This window comes from Capsicum annuum, chromosome 8 (assembly GCF_002878395.1).
Source record: "Capsicum annuum cultivar UCD-10X-F1 chromosome 8, UCD10Xv1.1, whole genome shotgun sequence".
Classification (NCBI taxonomy): Eukaryota; Viridiplantae; Streptophyta; class Magnoliopsida; order Solanales; family Solanaceae; genus Capsicum; species Capsicum annuum.
Genome location: NC_061118.1, coordinates 112,402,881 through 112,416,538, shown reverse-complemented (window position 1 = coordinate 112,416,538; position 13,658 = coordinate 112,402,881). Strand labels below are relative to the sequence as shown.

Genomic DNA, 13,658 nt, shown 5'->3' with positions numbered 1-13,658 from the left:
ATTCAGAACAAGGTTAAATTCCTCACATTGCTGCAGTGCCCTGCTTAAATTCATCAAGCACAATTTGAATAAATCGCCTACCACAGAAAAGTCATCCACTACCAGAAATTGGGCCTATTGCAACAAACTTTTTAGTGATGATTGCAAAAGCATTGCGATAGATGGTCTACTACAACGGTTCCAACCACTACAAAAAATTATTCTACTAGCTACCATTTAGCACTATAACCATTGCTATTGAATACTATCTATTGTCATAAATAAACGTATAGCAATGATTATTAAAATCGTTACCATAAAATCATTTATGCTAACACTTAAATGGGTAAAAATATATCTATTATAATGGTTTTATTAATTTCCTTTACAAAATTTCACAAGTTCGCTATAAGCAATTTTAATAAAACCTTTCCACTCTCAAACCTATTCTCAAGCCATTTTAATATTTCTCTATCGATTTGCTCTCTCTCAAACATTAACATTTCTGTCTCTTGAGATTTTCTCAATCTCTCAATCCATTTCTCTCTCGATTTGCACTTCAATTTGCAATTAGGACTAATTGCATTTTGGTGGGTTAAGATAAACCATAGAACTAGTGAACCATTGAAAATGCCAGTTGAGATCGAAGATATCATGCTATAAAAAATTTTACTTGCATCACTAGTTAGTTCAATGGAAAATGATACACGTATTATGCATTTGGAGATGGTGGCGGTGGAGATTTTGAGTAAGAGTAAAGAATTAAGGTTGTCTAGGGATTTGATGGAGTGGGTTTTGATTGGCCGACTTTTGTTAATTATGTATCGGCAAAAATCCCTCTTCAGTATTTGGTAATTATTATCATAGGGAACTTGAAAAGAGGAAGAAAATCTCATCGATGAAGGATAAGAATATGAGGTCTAAGATCGAATTGGTAGATAAACAAGGAAGAAATTTGTTGTATTGTATTGTAGGATACATTTAGGGAATCCAAAGATGTTTTCCAATCGGGAAATGGTGAATTCGAGTGTGTCTCCATTTCTTTCTTTGGTGTTTTTAGAGGTTTCAAGTTCTATGGATCGTTTGTAGGAGGGAGTAGTAGTGAAGGAGTACAAGTCCACCAGGGTTTTTGGATAAGTTATTTAAAGATGGTGATTTTGATAGTGTGGATTCAACATTGAAGTAATTGTATGAGAATTTTGAGAGGGGTTGTGTTAAAGGTTTCAGCTTTGGGTAATTTTAAGCAGCCACTTAAAACCTTATTATATTTGGTTAAGTATCCTTTAGGTGCTAAGTCTTTGGTTAATCATCCTTGATGGATTTCAAAGAGTGTGTATTTAAATGAAAGAGTTGTTGAGATGACAAGCATTTTGGATCCTCTTTCATGTTAGTGCTTTGCATGATCATGCAATCTTCAAAGGTCAGTTGGATGTTGGGTGGGTTAAATTTTCTCTCCTGTGTAGTTAGTTGTGTTGTTCCCTTTAAGTGTATTATCTAACTTTATAAATTGATGTGAAGTTTTATGACGTTGTAAAATCGACTAGAGAAATAGACATTATAGGCTTTCATACTTGGTCAATCCTTGTTATCATGTTATTTCAGTAAGAAAGGTGTATTTTTTCTTGTGAAAAATACGTCTTTATAATTTTACATTTGAAGTATCATTCTTTAAGTACAAAGATCTAGGAGGAAACATTTCATAGCTTATTACCTTGAGAATGTTGATTCTTTGGACATCATCAAGCTATGGTATCGCTATCTTTGTTATTGGTCACTTAGCATATGCATATCTCTCATTCTCTAACCGAGAAGTTAGGAAAGGTGGCCATTTATGTCCATTGGTGAAAAAAATAGTCTAATATATTTTACATTGACATATTCTCCATTGAAGACTTCTATTTTCTACAAAGGACTGATAGATTGTTACACTTGTATTTGAACAACCAGTAGTGTTTCTTAGAATTGGCAACACATCATCAGGTTGATATCCTCTCTTATTTCACAACAATCAAGACTATTTTGAATAACTTGTATGATCGCTTGTCAGAATTCCTTGTCTTTTTTAAAAATTACAACTATTTGTGAAAATATCCTCTAATATCTTGCAACAGCTATAAACAAAAAAAATTCATGGGCACATTTGCAGGTAATATTTCTTTATAGATCAAATTACGAAGCTGTAAAATGTGAAACAAAATTATAAAGTGTGCATCTTCTCGTCAAGGGTACATTTTGTTTTTGTATGTTCTACGTTTTTCTACTCTGTCTTAAGCTCAAACTATTTTGCTTTGCAGGTTAATCCATTATCTTGTGCTAGATCAGGCATGTTTGTGAATCTCAGTGTTGTTATGCTTCATCTCTATGAACCTTTCATAGATGAAAACTTGACAAAACGGGAAGAGATCGATCCCCAATATATGTTTTTAGCACCCATCTAGAACTGAGGTAAATTTTTCTTTTTATCCATATTCTCCCTTTTTCCATCTACTTGTGTGTTTTTTGTTTTAACGTTGCCTATGATTTGTACCAGTGGTTTGACTGCTCTGCATTTATCATCATAAGAAGTCTCTTAATGGATTAATCAAAATAATCTTGGGAAAGTTGACGTTTTTAAGAAGGCAGTTATGGAAAAAAATGGTTTTTGGCATTCCAAAAAGCTACAAGTTCCAAGATTGGCTCTGGTGGACCTTCAATTCTCCACTTTTCACCTCATATCTTTCTTCTCTTTTTAGCCTTAAGTGGATGGGAGGAGAAGGGTGGAAGTTAGACGAATTACACATGTTTGTTTTAACTTAATTTCATTTTTCCCTGGTCAGTTTGATTGCCATCACCTTTTTTTTCTTGGCAAGTAGATTGTATTTTAATCTATTCTGCTTATTGAACTCTAAATCGATAACTAACTTCTTATTCTTGATTTGTTTCCTTTACTCAACCAATTGGCAGAGAGAACATGAACTTTCAACATTAAAGGGTTACAATAGTTATGGTGCTGAGCAAGGAGAAAAAGTAAGTACGAAGCTATTTTGATCTTATTTCATTGATACTAACTGAATGGCCTGACAATTGTTGTCCAACTATACTTGTTGGATTTGTTTGCCAGATTATCTTCATTAAATTCCTGCTGACTCCCCTAGAAGTTCAAGTCCCCAACTTATCTTCTAAACTGTTTTCACTTCCAAATATGATACGTAAATCATCTTACACTCATCTTGTCGTCCCCATCTTCTTAATACTTCTCTGATTTCGTCCTTACATAAGTTTTATGACTTACGAGTTTATGCTTAATATTGCATCCATCTTTTAAGGAAATAATATCTAGCATAAGTTAGTATACTTTCTGTTTAATCAAATATCAAATATTTTGAAAGTTTATATAAGAATATAAATTGTTCTAACCCCCCACCCCCAACACATAAGTAAAAGGATATCAATTAATCTTAATAAGGTGTGTCCCACTAATAAACTGATCTGAATGAGGTATATCATTTGCCTCATTTTCTATTGATAGTCACTAACAAGCTTGTGCCTCGCATGTTCTCCTGTTCCAAATTATATTCCATGTGGTTTATTTGTGAGTATATCCCATCTTTTATGGTAGACCTCAATTCTTCTTTGGAAAATATTTGTACTATTTTTTATCAAGCTTCATTTGGTTGCTGCTTGTGTTTGTAAGCAAACTCATAATTCATAATAGCAGAAAAAAGGACAGTAAAGCAATACGTTCATGAGTTTCCATAATACCCATTGGGACACCAAAGGTTCCCTATAGAAATCCAATTGAGGGAACATGGCAATGGGTTGATTTGTCAAATGCTCTTATAAGTAACATATCATCAATTTTAGTTAAACTGGCAGAGTATTGATATCTGGATAAAGAATTTTATTCATGTTAACAATAACTTGAAATGTCAAGGTGTAGGACCAGTCTCTTCTTATTAGTGGTTGTAGCCAGCATATTCATTGGCTGAACCACTATCTAGATTGGACTGACTTCTCAGTCCATTGAAGCAAATCTTGATAACTTGTGATCTAGAGTACTTTACGGTGTTCTATTGATCACTTCCTGTTCAAAAGTACCTTAATTTCTTCTTTGACTAATTGGATAATACTTAATATTTTTATATGGGGAAATATCACCGAATTCTTGGATGTAGTATCATGAATATGTTATTTTCATTGTAGAAGAGATAAATAAAGAATTTAGCTACTAGATATTGGCAACAATGCTGTACCTTGACACTATTGATGATTCCAAAGGATCTACCTGTATATCAATTCCCCTGATGGTGATGTGAGTTCTTTACCAAATTTACTTTGTTGTCAAAGTTTTTCTTTGTAATTAGAAACACCTCTTTTTCTTCTAAAATTTGTGTTCAGACTATTTTCTCTCTTCTTGTTATTTGCTTAAAGTTACTCCTAATTATAGCTAACTCCAACCGTGGTCATCTACAACACAATGTAAAGTCTAAAAGTCCTGTTAGCACCAACTGTATTGCCTATGCCTTCAATCCTTTTGTTTTTCTTCTAGATGCTGGTGAAAAGGTATCATACTTCTCTCTTTGAGATGAAATGTGAAGGAAAAAAATGTGGTTATCTTACTTAGAGTAGATAGTTCAGGTGCAGTGTCGATAGTTCAAGTGCGGTGTTGACCATTAACTCTTTCTTTTTGGAGAAATCTAAAACTTACATTGAGTGTTATGTATGGATGTAGACTTTAAGCAATTGTTTCCTATGTCCTCTTATTCTTGTTCAATCTTTTTTGCAGAAGACTTTGGGAAATCTGGAGACTATACTCGATGATTACAAAAATGTAAAGGTGGTTCCTTCTTTACTTGTCTTCATGGGAAATTTCTGCTCTTAGCCATTTAATCTTTCATTCAAGTCGATCTCAAGTCTCAGCCAAGTGAAAGTTGGTAGTAGGTATCCGATGGTACCAGCGCCATAATAAAAGTGAAGATGATGTCTTATATTATTAAACTACGGACCAGAGAGATCAGCTACTTCTTCAGGATATATGAATAGTTCAGAGTAGACTTTGGGTTGATGTGAGAATGTCAGAATTGATACTAGATGGAGAAGTGTGTGATAACGTGGGCCTCACAATGATGTTTGGTTGTAAGTTGTGTTACTGCTTACGAAATATGTAGAACCTAAAATATATAGAACTTAATCATATTTTGAATTAAGAGATTATTAATGAATGATTTTGTTTTGTGATGTGTATATATTATGTTATAATTTATTATGTATGTAAATAAAAATTTACGTTAATACGAGTGGCTACTTATGTAAATCGTTTCAATTTAATAACATGTGGCAACAATCATTGCAATAGCAATAGATCAATAAACCATTGCAATAGGTAGTCAAAAAGCGTTGCAACAAAATAACAAAAGCGTCGGAATAGATACTATTGCAATAGTTTAATATTGTTGTAATAGAATCTATTGCAACAGTTAGTAACCGTTGTAATAGATGAAAATAGACGTCCCAATAAGTAATGAAATAGTTGTAATAGGTACTAAAAAAGTGTTGTAACAGAATAACAAAAGTATTGCAATAGATGTTATTGCAAAGGTTTAATGTCGTTGCAATAGACTCTAATGCAACAGTTGCTAACCATTGTAATAGATGAAAATAGGTGTCTCAATAGGTCAAAAATAACCTTTGCCATAGCTTGACCTATAGCGACGGTTTTAGATAATCGTCACCATAGCTTGACCTATTCCGATAGTTTCAAACAACTTTCGCATAAACTATTGCCATAGACCTATCGCAACGCCCACATATAGGACGCTTGTTGAAGTGTTGCGGTAAAGCTATGGCAACGGTTTTTTTTCTATTGCAATGGTCTTGCAACCGTCACCATAGGGATAATTTCTAGTAGTGATCCATGAACAATTCCAAAGTGTCCTCCACCATATCTTAAAAGATCAACACCATACACCTTTGGAACGTGACCGGTTCATTACACAAATCAAATGGCATTCATTTAAATGCGAAGGTTCCATAGGGACATGTTAAAGTTATTTTCTCTTGATCCTCAAGAGCAATTGATATTTGATTGTATCCTGAGTAACCATCTAGGAAATAATACCAACCCCTTTCTTCCAACCGATCAAGTATTTAGTCCATGAAGGGCATTGAGAAATGATCTTTCAATGTCTAGGAATTCAGCTTCCTATAATCCATACAAACTCACCAACTAGTCATCGGTTTGAGTGGAATCAGCTCATTTCTCTCATTTGCTATAACCATTATGCCTTCTTTCTTAGGCATGCACTGCACAAGACTTACCCATTTTCTGTCAGAGATTGGGTAAACCACCCCAGTCTCAAGCCACTTTATTATCTCCTTTTTCACTACTTCTTGAATTGGTGGATTCAACCTGCGCTGATGTTCAATCGTAGGTATGCATTCTTCTTCCAACTGGATCTTATGTGTACAAATACCAGGTGGGATGCCTATAATATTGGGAATAGTCCACCCAATATCTCTTTTATAGTGCCTTAGTACAGAAATAAGAGCTTCAACTTGATGCTCCATCAAATCTACTGCAATAATAACCGGTAGAGTGTTTCCATCACCTGGAAATATATACCGCAAATAGCCTGGCAGCTCCTTAGTTTCAACACCGGTGGTTCTTCAATAGAAGGCTTAGCAAGTGGTGTTGGATAATTCTTTAAGTACAAATCCATCTTCTTGGGGTCATAAGAATATAACCCCATTTCGGTCAATACACATACAGTCTCATCGTACTCTTCAATTTCTTCACTATTAAAATTTATCAACACGGCAGCTAAGGTCTCCACAGCAAACCTTTCCTCAACTGGTACTTCGCGCTCATCTTCATAGAACACATCAATAACTGAAAAGATGCTCATCTTCTTCTACTGCTTTATAGATTGACATACATCAAAACTGACCTCTTCGTCATTGAGCCTGAATTTTAGCTCATTGAACTCCAAATCAATTACCACTCTTCCAGTCTCTAGGAACGGTCTACCCAAGATTATGGGTTCTTTGAAATCCACCTAAAAATCCAGAATTACAAAGTCCGCTGAGAATATAAAGCTAGCCACTTTAACAAGAGCATCAAAAAGAATTCCCACCGGTCTTTTCACGGATCGGTCGGCCATCAAAATTTGCATATTAGTAAGCGTAGGATCTCCCAAACCCAGTTGAATAAAAATCTCCAATGGCATGAGGTTGATTTTTGCCCTATGATCACAAAGGGCTTTGCGAAGTTAAATGATCTAATAGTTCAAGGGGCAGTAAATGCTCCTGGATCAACTTTATTTTGCACGAGTGATCTCATAGCAATATCGCTACAATGATGAAGATTAACTACTGGCTCATAGCTTACGGTCCTCTTCTTTGTCACGAGGTCTTTCATAAACTTAGCATATCCTGGTATCTGCTCTAATGCTTTAACTAAAGGCACATTCAATGTCAACTACTTCAACATAGCCATGAATTTGCTAAACTTGGTGTCGTCTGCCTTCTTCTACAATTTGTGTATAAATGGAGGAGGTAGCTTTGGTAGTTTTGTTGTTGTGGCCTCTACCTCCTTCCCTTTGTCCTTCTTAACATCATCAGCTTGTTTCTGTTTAGATGGATCTTTCATGTTTTCCAGCTTTTCAGACTCTACTGGTTATTCTTTGTTTGTTTTCTCTTCTAAGTTCACTACATCATATGGAACGGGTACACTCAAGCAAGGAACAGGTAACATTTTACCACTTCTACTTGTAATAGCCATACACGAGCTATTATTTCTCGAGTTCTACACTATGTTACTTGGCAATGTCCCACTCTACCTCTGATCAAATGCTGCCGACAATTGAGTCATCTATTACTCTTATTTCTTAATAGATGTAGAATGCGAGTCAACTAATTGACTCATGAATGACAAATCACTCTTCGACTCCCTTACTCCAGCATCAGTTGACTCTACACCTTTTAACAACTTAGCCATCATATCATCCATCGATAATTTTCTAGAATTATTTAAGAGATTGTCACTATTTCCAGGTGGAATATACAACCCACTCTTATCAGTCTTGTTCCAGCCACCTTGGTCATGATCCCTATAACCACTTTGTTATAGCAATTCTGACCTTGATTCCCTCGGTCATTGCCTCAGAAACCCCCTGACTATTCAAGTAGTTCTCACCCCCATCTTCCTCAAAATTTGATTCATTTCCCCTACTATGTGATCCCACAGATTTTTACCCTTTCTACCTTCCCTGAAAGCAAATATTTTATGAGCAAATATATTTGTATCTTCATATGAGCCATATCTTGATCACGCTATTCTTCTCTCCTACATTGTTCTGCTGACATTCCACTAGAACTAGTATTGCTTGCTACCTCAGAATCCCTAGTATACCAAGCTCTTCTTGTCTTAGTCATTCTCTCTAACATCTCTACAGCCTCAATGAAAGTAAGCTCCATGAAATCTCCTTCTACAGTATTATCTACAGTTGGCTTTGTAATTAAATTCAAAGTTCTACAGAATGTTTCCATCAAATGCTCATCAGTCATCTTATGATTTGGGCATTGCGTCAACTTCTTTTTAAATTTTACCCATGTATCATGAAGGATTTTATTCAGTAGCTGCCTGAAGTTACTAATCTCATCCCTCAACTGTAACATTCTGGAAGGCAAAAAGAACCTTTCTAGAAAACCTCCTTTCAGCTGCCTCCAGTTTATTATAGAATCGGGTGCCAGCTCATTCAACCATAGGGTTGCCTCTCCAGATAGAGACAACGGGAACAACCTTCAGATGGATTGCATTCTGCCCCACTATAGGATTATCAAAGGACTTGCAGATGTTGATAAAGTTCGCCAAGTGCATATTAGGATCATCCCCTGGCAGTCCAGCAAATATCCCCTTTAGATTAATCAACTCGATCATTGTACTTGTGATGTTAAACTTCACGCCAGGTGATAATAGTGGTAGAATAATCACTCTTGCTGCACCAGCTCCATCCCAATCAGCCTCATCATCGTCATCCAGATCAAACTGCACAGCAGGTTGACGATTTACTCTCCTCCTAACTGGACGATTTCAATTTGCTGGTATGGCTAAATTTTTTGCACGTCTCCTATTCATAGGATCAACCAAATTATCATCTCCCGACTCATTATCATCTGTATTAGCAATATGACCAGGGTTATCTGCATTTTATTAGTTGACCTGTGCATTAGCCAAAGCAGCTAGTCTTGCAGCTTCTTATTGTGCATTAGCCAAAGCGACTAATCTTTCAGCTTCTTGTTGTTTAGACATACTCCTAATTCACTGAGGTTCTAGGTTGAAAGGTAATAATGGCCTTTCGGACCTTCTGGTTTGTGGCATACACAACAAAGAGCCTTTAATAATCAAAAACAATAAATAAAAGTAAAATTAGGAAACTTGACCAAGAGTCAATTAACGCTCATATACTTAGTTGACAACCGTATTCCCCAGCAACGGCACCAAAATTTGATACTCCCAAGTTACAACTCTTCTAATAGAGTGTAAGCGATCGTTGTCAAATATATACCCCAACTAGGTTAGAGTTGAATTCCATAGGAAATATGGTGTTAACTAAGTTGTATGATTATTAGTAGACTATTAATCAAAAGTTTTTGAAAATAAAAGGGGGTTTATAATGTTAACAAAGATTGTTCAGAGTGTACTCAGTGTACTAGCTAGTGATATATTTGCACAGTAAAAACAATGAGAATCAGTAAACCAGGATTATGGTCAGTAAGGTGCTTTAACAATAAGGGTTGTGGGTCATCTCAAATCCCTACTTAACTAATCCAATTGCAAGGTTAATTATGAAGTAAGTCGATCTAATTGTTTTCATCCCTAAAAGATGGTTACACTTTATTTCCGTGGAACTTAAAATTGAATTTGTTTTATCAATTAAATCCTCAAGAAGTTGATCCTGTTAAGGCATCAATCCATAAAACCAAAGGTTAATTACTCTGATTTTCTTGTAACTCTTCTCTTTTCCCAACACCAACTTTTCTACTCAAACAAGTGGTATCTATAGGCATATCCTTCGAGTTTACAACCAAGAAGAATCATTAAGTTGAAGAGAAGATTATGCAATTGAATTTGTCTACGGAATTTGATCATTCCCACAATCATAACAATGAATCACACCAAGGCTCCCATAACCCTAGTTATGGAATTTTTAGCCACACATAGTTAAAGAAAGGAATTCCATTGTATGTCTCATAAATAATTCAGAAAAACTTACAACGGCACAAGAGATTGTTCCAAATCTTCAATTGATAGTGAATAAAATGAAATCTCAAAGTCTCACTATAAAATAATGCATATATAGCTATAGAATATGTTGTAGCTAAATACGAAAAAGTCTATGGCTAAACACTTTAGCGACAAATTTTTTTCCTTAGCATTCGTAGCAAGAAGTGGCATAACTAAAAGTTAGCTATTGACTTTACATGGCCTGTAACTAACTATTAATACTTACAGCTATAAATTTATTATGTTTGTAGCTGTGATAGTAAAATATTCTTGCTATAATATATATATATATATATATATATATATATATATATATATATATATCAAATAATTTTACTTCTTTGCCACGGTAAATAAAATTTATAGCAATTTTTATATCGTAGCCACAATATATTTTATTGTGGCAAAAGACTAAATTTATTTGCTGTGAAAGTTAAAAGAAGTGGCTATTTTATATTTGAGACTCCTTATCGAAATACTTGCATTTCGCTATGAGTTAGAAAATTTGTAGCTATCAACTAAAGAATTAATTTGCCTCAAACATTTTTGTACATGGCTAAGAATTTATTTTTTTTATCATAAAATACATAAATTATAATTATTCTTTTAATTTCATATGAATTGTATAATCATATATTTGGTAATATATATATATATGGGGGGTGGGGTGGGGGGGCTAAAATATAAAAATTCATTGTCATAAATAGAAGAATATTGTCATAAGCACTAATCACAAGAATTCATATAATGTATCTAAATAAAAAAAATACTAAATTTCAAAATAATTTTCAACAATCTCATTATTACAAATTAAAGAATTTTTTACTAGCTTTGTTCGTCAAAATGTTACATAATGTAGCTACAAATCCATTTTTGAGATTCCAAAATAATTGTCAAATTATTTATAATTGTATTTTATAATTTTGAGACTTGTCACAATATACAATTCCTTTAAGATAATATTTTATTTGAGTCCAAAGATGCATAGTTTTCCCCTCTCTCTCTCCTTCAACGATCTTGAACTGCACCTTTAATTGATCAATATCCATCTCAAGTCATTGTTTATACGGTTTTTTTCCAACCAATAAGCCTATCAATATTTGCAAAATATATTAGTATCAAGAAAATCAAGAACAAATGATTATATATGCAATTGCAGAAAAATATGTCTTACATAATTTTTTTACTAAAATTTTAACAAATAAAAACAAAAAAAGTGCAAAACAACTAAAGAACTAAACAAACTTGCACACTTTATAAATTTCTTCATACCTATAATTATAGATTTCAAATTTCAATACAAAAACAATAATATACTCAATGTAATCTAACAAGTGAGAGATGTCAATTTCAGTATTAATTCCTTAAAATCTACACGAATAGAGAATCACCTTTAATTCAAGAATTCTCTATTGTAAAGCCTACAAAAAAAATTAATTAGCAAAACATCACGTAAAAGTTTCAAGTCGAAGTAGAAATTGACATAAGCTAAAAATAAAAATGAGGGACGAATTTGGGGGGCGGGGAGGGGAACAGAAAGTCGGCAAGGGAATGGGGGGAGGGAAAAGGGATGTTGGTGTTTGTTTAAGTGGGTAGTGGGATTATGTTATTTTGCTTTTAATGTTTGGAGGGAAATTTTAATTTGTTGTAATTTTTTATTTTTTGGGAGGCAGGAGATTTTGGAGTTTGGAACTAATTTAGTGGGAAAGGGTGGAGGTGTGGCGGTTGTAGAGAGAAGTTTGAGAATTATTTTTTGGGGGCCAATTGATCTTTTGTGTTTTCTTTAGGTATTGTTATACTTTCTTTGTTTTAAAAAGAATGAACTATTTTGACTTGACATAAAGTTTAAAAAAATAAAAGAGATTTTTAAATTTTGTGGTCTTAAATTAAAGTTATATCAAATATATCAAAATGTTCTTTAATCTTATAGTTTTAAATATGACATGTGAAAAGTTGAAATTAAAGTATTGTCAAAAAAGAAAAGAATTATTCTTTTTTAAACAGACTAAAAGGAAAGTAGGTCATTCTTTGTTAAATAGAGGGAGTATGTATTTTTTTCTTGGGATAACTACATAACTTAGCAAATATATGTATTTTTTTCTTGGGATAACTACATAATTTAGCAAATATTGATTCCTAATTAACCTATTTAGTCTAAGTTTCAATTAATTATAATGCATAGCCCCCTCTTGCCTATTAATTATCTCTAATTACAATTCATAACCTCTCTTATATATTTCTATTTTTTTCCATTTTTATTACTCTCCTTTTTTTATTTTTTAGTTTTTTTTCTTCATTTCTTTTCCTTTTTGTTGTTCTCTTTCTTTTTTTCACTTTTTTCTTTTTCATTTTCTTTTTTTTCATTTTTTTATTTTTGCTCCTTCTTTTTTTTTTTTTTTTTTTTTTTTTCTTTCCTTTTTTTTTTGTTTTTTTCTCCTTTTTTTTCTTTTTTTCTCTATTTTTTATTACTCTCCTTCTTTTTTTATTCTTTTTTTTTCCTTTTCATTTTTCTCCTTCTTTTCATTTGTGCGAACTAGCAAATATAAATACAAATGCGAACTATAAATACAAATCTAAATGTAAACTATAACATACAAATACAAATACGAACTATAAAATAAAAATAAAAATATGAGCTATAACATACAGATATAAGTGTGAATTATCATTTGTATTTTTTAATTATTGAAAAATAACGATTGATTTTCTTTCTACGAATACTTGTTTGTAGTTATTGATATGAGTTTTATTTATTGATACAAATACAATATATATAAATATTTGTAAAATCATTTGTTTCATCTGTTTTTAGTTGTATTTGTATCAAGTGATATTTGTTTATTTACAAATACGAATGATAATTTTGACATACAAATACAAAACGGTACATTTGTATAAAATGATACATTACATATTTATATATTTTAGAATCAATAAAATACAATTAACGTATTTAATTGTTCGTATAAAAATACAAATGATAAATTGTACATAATCACGGTTAAATATAATATGCAATCAACTTACAAATACAAATATAAAATAATCTTTAAAAATAAAAAGACATCGACGAAAATAGAATACAAATACAAATACAAATATAATCTAAATATACAAACACAATAAAATCACAATAAAAATATAATTCGATATAATATACAGTCAATTATAAAATACAAATACAAAACAGTTCTTTAAAATACAAGTGCAAATTATATAAAATATAAATGATGGTGTAAACTAACAAATACAAATACAAATACAAGTGTGAACCATAAAATACAAATATAAATGCGAACTACAAAATACAAATATAAGCACGAACTTTAAAATACAAATACAAATACAGTTGTATCAATGAATACAAAAATATAAATGACGGTGTGACTATAAATACGATAAACAGTTGTGGAAT

At 32.6% G+C, this 13,658-nt stretch overlaps 1 pseudogene; it reads left to right on the top strand.

Moving 5' to 3' along the window:
• Positions 1-321: 321 nt before the first annotated feature.
• Positions 322-4,840, top strand: LOC107849029 (annotated as a pseudogene).
• The last annotated feature ends 8,818 nt before the right edge of the window (positions 4,841-13,658 follow it).